The sequence below is a fragment of the Pinus tabuliformis genome, chromosome 9, assembly GCF_031772625.1.
Source record: "Pinus tabuliformis cultivar Carrire ecotype Pingquan chromosome 9, CPIR1, whole genome shotgun sequence".
NCBI classification, from domain to species: domain Eukaryota; kingdom Viridiplantae; phylum Streptophyta; class Pinopsida; order Pinales; family Pinaceae; genus Pinus; species Pinus tabuliformis.
Window position 1 is genome coordinate 1,513,421,821 of NC_142307.1, and position 8,456 is coordinate 1,513,430,276.

General features: G+C 37.5%; 1 pseudogene; it reads right to left on the reverse strand.

Moving 5' to 3' along the window:
* Positions 1-4,348: 4,348 nt before the first annotated feature.
* Positions 4,349-4,966, reverse strand: LOC149154345 (UDP-glucuronic acid decarboxylase 4 pseudogene; annotated as a pseudogene).
* Between the last annotated feature and the right edge of the window lie 3,490 nt (positions 4,967-8,456).

Consider the following 8,456-nt stretch of genomic DNA (forward strand, 5'->3'; position numbering starts at 1 on the left):
TCAAGATTGGTAGACACCAATTACTTTTTGATCTCTTCAAAGTTATCTTTCTTATGAGTGATAACTCTCTTACCTCTGTCATCTTTGTGCACTAGTGATGATTGTACTCATGGAACCACCGACTCTTCAAATAATTCTGCAACCTCCCCTGTCTCACTTGCTTCTTGCTCTGCCTCTTGTATTCTTCTTAAAAGTCTAGTGACAGGTCTTCTTTGCTTGAACACAAACTTTAATACCTGGTCATCAAATTGAAGCTTTTTATAAGATTTAACTCTTTTTGTTTTGTTCTTACCTGCTTCAAGCAAATCTGCTTGGACTAGAGGAGTCTCTTCTATATCGATAGCCTGGAGGAGATCATTCAAACTTCCCTTTGAAGCTAGGCTTTCATCAGCAATCACAGTCTTCCCCTTTTCCTTGGCTAATTGACTTCTTGTTACTCTTCTTTGGACAGTTTTATCAACAGACTGCTCTTGTACCACCTCATTGATCTAAACCTTCTTCCTTTGTGACTGTTGAAGGGTGTCTTGAACTACTAGTGGTGTCATAGGCTCCTTCACCTGCGTTCTATGTTTCAATTTCACAAACCTAGTTGATCTTATTTCCTCTTGATGACTTATTGCTGGTGAAGAAATCTCCTTAGCATTAGGACTAAGTCCTATTTCTATTTTAAAGCCTGTCACAAACAATAACGCAGACCATTCTCTTCCAATCTTCTGAAGCTCATGTAAAAAAATCAATTTTATCAACCCATGACGGAATAAGGAGGTTTCACAAGCTTCTTTCTTCAATTGAACCTTATCAGAGATTTTGCCTAACCTACGGAAGAGATAAAAAGGTAAATCAAGAGATATTTTTCCAGTGAAATGTAAGAGGAGCTTAAAATGGTAAGAGTACACCTTATGATATCTTCCCTCATAGGTAAAATATCTTTGGATGCATGTCAACAAGTTGGCATATGAATCCTTAACATAGCTTCTAGGCACTGATTTGGTTAAGTCTGAGCCTATGAATTCTGGTTTCAAAATTCTTGGCAGGGTGCCATTTCGAATTTAAAGTTCTTGAACCATGTTTCCTGGCCTCTTGCTATCTCGGTGACTACAGATATGACCTGAGGAGAAATTGGAATTTCTAGCACTCCAACTCTTGAATTCAAACCAGTGAAATTGAAAGCAAAATCTTTGGTTACTTGAACGTGACCACCTTGAAGTTTTTCACAGAATCTCCAACAACCCACCTGTTTGAATGCATGTTCAACCTCTTTGCTTCTCATGAGCACATCTAAACCTTTATGCTCAACTCTAAGAGACCGGCTTGATCTGTGATTTTTCCTTTCTTCAGACATGTCTATGAAATCTCTGCAAGGAAATTTGAAGATAAACCTGCACTGTATTGGTTTGAACACTGCGTCGCTTGAATTTGAAACTGAGAACTACCTCGCTTGAGCCTTAAAAAGGTTCTGATGAGTTCCATCCTTAAGGTTGCCAATTGTCTTCTTATGCATGGGGACACCTCTAACCATAGATTTAATTTGTAATGGACTACATATTTTAGAAGGTAAATTACCATATCTAAGATGACATGAACCTAGATCTTTTGATCTTTAAAACATTTTATGCATATGACTATGATTGGTTAAGATTACACCTAACTAATTGGAACATTCTACTTTTTGGTCATTTGTATATTTTCAATGATTTTGTTACTTAGTGATTTATGTAGAATGATACATGTGGCTCACTTAAATATAAATTTGTACCCATTTTGAATTTACTTACCCACACTCGTTATGTAATATTTTATATTTGGTACATAATAGACATTGAAAACATCCCTCTTTTCATCTTGTTTGGTAAAAGTAAGGATTATTCCTTTTCCTTTAACATTTACTAGATATCAATATGCTACTATTACTTTATTTCTCAATGCCTTATCTAAATTGAAGAACATGATTTTTTTAACCATCATGTGATTGTTGATTCACTATTCATCAACAAAATATCATTATTGTTGCATTCTTCAATTTCTCAATATGATCGGGATAAGGATTCATATGTATCTTCATTAATATGCCATATTGGCTTCATGTTTCTTCATATCTACTTTCTTTATCCTGTATCCACTTTCACAATGACCAAACTTCTCAGGATAATGACGTTGGGTCTTCGACTTGTCAATAATCTTTACTGATTATAATATATTCCTCTTCCTATTTGGTCTAGAGGAAAATTGTGTGAATGCCATATGTATTATGATTTTGACTTGACTGCTTCTTCCCAGTTTTCCTTTACTTCTCACTACTTCACATAATCCCATGTTAATGAAAGACTAATATTGGAACGCAATTTCCAAATATTCACTACTTATGTTGATTCTTTTATCATATGTCATCAAAGACCGTATGAGTTGTTTTAGAAGATAAAAATCAGACTTGAATTAAAAGAAGGAGTTACAGCTCATAGGTGAGTACTACACCTGGAGACTGCACTGAAACAAAGAGAACTCTCTTCGTACACTCTACTTCCATCAAATGAGCAATTACATCATTAAGTACATTACTAGAACTCAGGAAGTTGCAACCAAACTCCTAAACTCTAGGAACAAATCCTAAACTAAGGAGATACGTTACAACTTGTGTAACCATTTCTCCATTAATACAAAATAATATTAATTATTTTCAACTCCCCCCCTTAATGGAGAAAGGATTATCCTGAACTCCTAGCATCCCTCTAAACAATTCAAACTTTACATGCCCAAGAGGCTTAGTAAAAATATCAGCCATGTTATCACAAGTTTTACAATATTCAACACATATCTCTTTTGATAGTAGTTTCTCTCGATGAAACTGAGCTATAGTGCTTTGCGTTTTGCTGCTCCATGCTATGACCCCGGATCCAATGCTGAATGCGTAACTTGTGATAGATCTTCGATCATCCAAGTTACCTGCCCAATTGGAATCTTAAAAAGCTGCTAGAATAACATCAGAAGTGTCAGTGTACAAAATGCCATAATTACTAGTACAACTAAGATACCTCAACACACTTTTAGCTGCGATCCAGTGACTTTCGAACTCGCTGAACACACTAACAGAATATGCCAAATCTGGTCTAGTTGTAGTCAGATATATCAAATTTCCAACTAGCTGTCTGTACATGGTTGCATCCACCTCTTTAGTATCGTCGTCACTGCTCAACTTTAAGTTCTGCTGTAATGGTGTTGCTGCTAATCTGCACTGCTCCATTCTGAACCTTTCCAGCAAGCTTCTGGCATACTTCCCTTGAGTAGAAAAGGTTTGTCCAGAGTCTTTCCATCTCATACACTTGTGACATCTGATTTCTTTGATCAGATTGTTAGCATTCCCTGTTATGATCATATCATCTACATACAAAGAAATCAAAATAATTTGCCTCTGTTTATTAAACTTGGTATACAGATTTGGATCATTCAAGCTCCTATGAAAGCCATGCTGTACAAAAAATGAGTCAATTTTCTCATACCACGACCTGGGTGCCTGTTTTAAACCATAAAGTACCTTTTTCAATTTACACACAAGATGTTCCTGCCCCTTTTTCACAAAACCTTCAGGCTGTACTAAATAAATTTCTTCCTTCAAGTCACCATTCAGAAATGCAGACTTAACATCTAGCTGGTGTAGCTGCCATTTGTGTTTTGTTGCTAAGGAAATTAGCATTCTAATGGTGTTTAATTTGGCTACAGGAGCAAAGGTGTCATCAAAATCTATTCCCTCTTTTTGTGAGTAACCATTTGCTACCAGTCTAGCTTTAAGTTTCTCTATACTCCCATCTGCATTTATTTTTGGTTTATACAACGATTTGCATCCTATGGGGGTTTTACCTTCAGGCAATTCAACCAAATCCCAAGTATGGTTTTTGTTTATTGATTCTATTTCATCATACATTGCAGCCCTCCATGCATCAGATTTATTTTCTTCCTCATAATTTGCAGGTTCTACAATGTTTAAAAACTTTGACATTAATGCATAGTCTTTCAATTTAGAAGGTAATTGAGTATTCCTACTGGATCTCCTTGATAGGGGACTTACCTCAAATCTGTCTATTTCAGCCTTTTCTAGGCTTGCATTATTGATTACATTTCCTGTTACTTCTTCTTCTTGTTTGTGCTCCTGCTCTTCATCTTCTTCACTGTTTTCTTCCATTAGCAATGGAATGTGCCAATCACTGTTAGAGTCATCCTTTCCTTCTTCAACCTGTTCTAGTTCTAACATTGTAAATTCCCCAGGATTCCCAAGATTGAAAGGACCAACATGTTCGCCCTCCATAAGTCGCATAAGGCTTTCAACCAGATCAGAAACGAACTGGAAACTCCGTGTCTATTCCCCATTTCCATAGACTGTCAAAGGCTCCTTGCGGAAAGCCTGAGCAATGATTCCCACATCATTAGTTTTGATAGTCTTCACAGGATTGTGTTTGTAATGCATAGGGGAAACGGGGCAAGCCAAATGTTAGATCTGATCCACCTCCAACAATAAGGATTCCACAACATCACGCCTTATCCGTTCAAACCTCGGATTGCCAAAATGATGCAAAACATTCTCCTTCCTTCCTGTGAAGAAATTGTCGACAACAATAACACTGTCGCCTCTTGCCATGAGCCTGTCAGCTCCACCCGTCACAACAACTCGCAGGGACTTTCTCTTCAAACCTAGGGGTACTTTAGCCCCCGAATTCACCATCGAACCCGAATGATACTGAGCAAACCGACAAACAGGAGTCTCATAAACAACCCGATGAGGTTTGTCGGGCACAAACCTTCCATTTTCATTAACATTAGGAGCCAAAAAACCAAGCTGAAGGATAAAGAAAGTCGATGCGATGGTGATTCCTATCAAAATAAACAGCAGTCGCTGCACCCTAAGCAAATAATCTACTGGCCTGATAATAGACCATGTCTTTTCTGGCTTAAGAGAGTACTCATCACTGTTATTCATATTGGACTGATAAAATTTCTGATCCTCTGATGAATAAGTCTTCAATGAGCCACCACCGGGCAAGTCCGATCTGCTGCCACCAAACAGATCAGGAACTCCAATGCGCCACCACTGGGCAAATCCAATCTGCTACCACCGAACAGATCAGGAACTCCAATGCGCCACCATCGGGCAAATCCGATCTGCTACCACCGAACAGATCAGGAACTCCAATGCGCCACCATCGGGCAACTCCGATCTGCTGCCACGGAACAGATCAGGAACTCCAATGTGCCTCCACCAGGCAACTCCGATCTGCTGCCACTGAACAGATCAGGAACTCCAATGCACCACCACCGGGTAGGACCGATCTACTGCCACCGAGCAGATCAAAGAGCTCCAATGCGCCACCACCGGGCAGGTCCGATCTGCTGCCACCGAGCAGATCAAAGAGCTCCAATGCGCCACCACCGGGCAGGTCCGATCTGCTGCCACTGAGCAAATCAAAGAACTCCAATGTGCCACGACGGGGCAAGTCAGACCTACTACCATTAAGCAGATCTGAAATTTCCACGTGCCACCACCGGGCAAGACCGATCTGCAAACAATTGCAGATTTTTCAAATAGAAAGAGGTTGGCGCTTCTCGACGGCTAAGGATCCGTGCCAGAAAAAAAAATCGACGCGTCTTACAAAATTGGCGCGATTAATCCTTTATTTTTCGTGCTAATAGCTCTTTCTGGTGCGCTGGCGTGCTTATCACCCTCAAAACCATGCCAAGTGGCGTGTCTGTTCCTTAATAAACTGCGCCAGCTGCTGCTTCTATTAAAAAATGGCGCGATTGTTCGCAAAGATTCTGCTCGAACCCTTTCTTGTGCTCAGAGATGATCAGTCATCTGAGACCTATGCTTCAGGTGTTGCTGCAGTCCACCTGATTCTACAAATGCTTCTATTTACTCCACTGCCACTACAATTTTGTAATCAATGATGCATCCTAAAAAATAAAATTAAGGCTATCCCTACTCTATGCTATGATACCAAGAAGATAAAAATTGGACTTGAATTAAAAAGGAGGAGTTACAGCTCACAGGTGAGTACTGCACCTAGAGACTGCACTCAAACAAAGAGAACTCTCTCCGTACACTCTACTTCCATAAATTGAGCAATTACATCATTAAGTACATTACTATAACTTAGGAAGTTGCAACCAAACTCCTAAACTCTAGGAACGAATCCTAAACTAAGGAGATACGTTACAACTTGTGTAACCATTTCTCCATTAATACAAAATAATATTAATTATTTTCAACTGTTTTATGGGCAACAATGATATATCTTTAGATCTCCCTATAGACGCTAAAGTTGTATCGATTTTTTTAGAAAGCATCCTAAGTGCTTTTCCAAAAGTATTTTCATCTAAATTTATCCTTTATATGTTTGAAGATCATTAATAATGATGTTGAACTATGTCATAAAATGATATACAAATTATGAAGGGTTTCAAAATTTATTGCTAATGTTTATAGTTTGGAAGATTTTATATTTTTCAGTTACTTCATAAACTATCTCAAGAGTATCCCATGCCCACTTGGCATGATCAACTCTTGTAACACCGGGCAAAAAATTCAATCTTCTATCACTTATTAGATAAGACATAATATCTTCCATTATTTTTTTTCCTTTTCTTTTCTTTCTGTTTTCAACAATTTTTTACATGCGCATTTGACATTGCTCAATAAAATTTTTATCTATCCATTTGACTTGTTCGATTGATCTAATTCTATGAACCCACTTATTATAATATTCCAAAATTTTTGAGAATTAAGACTAAGGTAATTCTTCATTTTCAATTCACTATAAATAATAACACATACCTATCGAAATTGAGCCTTGTAATATTTCTTGGCTACTACTCAATGCTATTAGCCAAATATTTGTTAACTTCTCTCACTTTGAATCGATATCAAGCTTCTCATTGGATTTAGATTTCCATTTTTGAATAATCATTTCTTCCATTCTTTTTTCTTTTTATATAAGAATTAAACGGACTATATTTTCCCTTTGTAATTGGTTGTTCCCTTCTCCTTCCTCTACAAAATATTTTCACTTTTATAAAATAAATATTTTGAACCATTGTAATTATCTCTTTGATAATGAAAAATATCTATAAATTCTCTATAATCACATTTACCTTTATCATCATAGAAGACAACTAAATCACTTTTGTAAATAAATCTTCCTTCATTAAGTTTATATCAAGCCATAACAATGTTAATTATGTGTGTCCTTTAAAAAAATCCTCAAAATTATAATTACACAAATTAAAAACAACTTCGCATGGTTATCATTTTGATCAAATTAGTGGGATGGCTAGAGTAGAGAAAATGGTAGCTCTCCTCAACAAAGAGGGAATATCACCACAGGATATATTTCACAACAACTTCCTTTCAAGTAGTTTTTTTTTACAACCAATCTTGTTTCTCTCTCACACTAAGTCTTGGTTGTTTTCCAATCACTAGTTAAACTAGTGCACAACTTTGTCCACATAACTAGAAAAATCCTTCTATTTTGTCTTTGAAGAGACTTAAGCATGCTATCAATCAAAATTATCATATCTAGTTCTCACACTCAAATCTGGGGTGTTGTATGATCAATAGCTCAAAGAGTGCACAAATTTGTTTACCAAATTGGAAAAAAAAAATCTCCCTAATATTTAAAGAGACTTAAATGTTAATTAACTAGTATGATGATCAATTTAGAAAATATCATGATAATTCACTGATTCATAAATTACATCTCTATACATATAAGATATTTTAAAAATGAGAGGAAATATATATATATATATATATATATATATATAATATTAACTAATTAGTCAATTTTACCTATGATATCCGTGATGGGGTAAGAACCGAGAATAACGTGGTTGTCGGGCTCCGTGAAGAGTGACAAATGCGTCCTTGGGGAGGGTAGCACCTCTCAGCCCCCTCTTCCTATACAGAGGAGATAATGGCGTACAAAAGCCTTATATTTCAGATGTGTGAGTATTTACGTTGCATTGGGAAAGGGGAGCGATAACAGGTTGATATGCGAGATGAGGAAGGTGTCGGGATTTCATTTCAGTGCTCAGGTTTGGTAGTGGAACTATACTTGGCCTCATGGTCGACGATGAAAGAGGCGTCGGAGGTGCGATAGAATTGGTGGTTTCTTGATTTTCTTCGAGGAATTGTGGTTTGTTACGTACAACGAAGTCCAACTCCTTGTTTTTGTCAGGCCTTTCTGGGTTGGTAGCCGATGTGTGAAAGCAAATTCTATTTCTGGTTCATTTGGGGTAAGGAGCGTCTATGTAAAAGATGACACTCCCATGGTGAGGGAAACGATTGGGAGATGCCGAGCTTCAGTAGGACCATTGTCCTCCTGGTAGCTGGCTTTATATAGTGGAGTGACTGGTGTGGCAGGTTACGTGAAGGTGGTGTTAGTGGTGACTATCGAGCAGACTCCCCATACTCT